The sequence below is a fragment of the Echinops telfairi genome, unplaced genomic scaffold, assembly GCF_000313985.2.
Source record: "Echinops telfairi isolate 266 unplaced genomic scaffold, ASM31398v2 ScPeMD7_7458;HRSCAF=8496, whole genome shotgun sequence".
NCBI classification, from domain to species: Eukaryota; Metazoa; Chordata; class Mammalia; order Afrosoricida; family Tenrecidae; genus Echinops; species Echinops telfairi.
The window spans coordinates 39,492,320-39,492,569 of NW_022111358.1; positions in this window are offsets into that span (position 1 = coordinate 39,492,320).

Consider the following 250-nt stretch of genomic DNA (forward strand, 5'->3'; position numbering starts at 1 on the left):
ACAGTTTAGGATGAAACTCAGATTTTGTAATTTAAGGTATCATCCACTCCATGAAACATATAACTTTCCTCTAGTTCTTAAATGCTTCCTTCCCCCACTATCATGATCCCAAATCTACCTTACAAATCCGGCTAGACCAGAGGATGTGCGCTGGTACAGATAGGAACTGGAAACACAGGGAATCCAGGACAGATAAACCCTTCAGGACCAGTGGTATGAGTGGTGATACCGGGAGGGTAGAGGAAAGGTG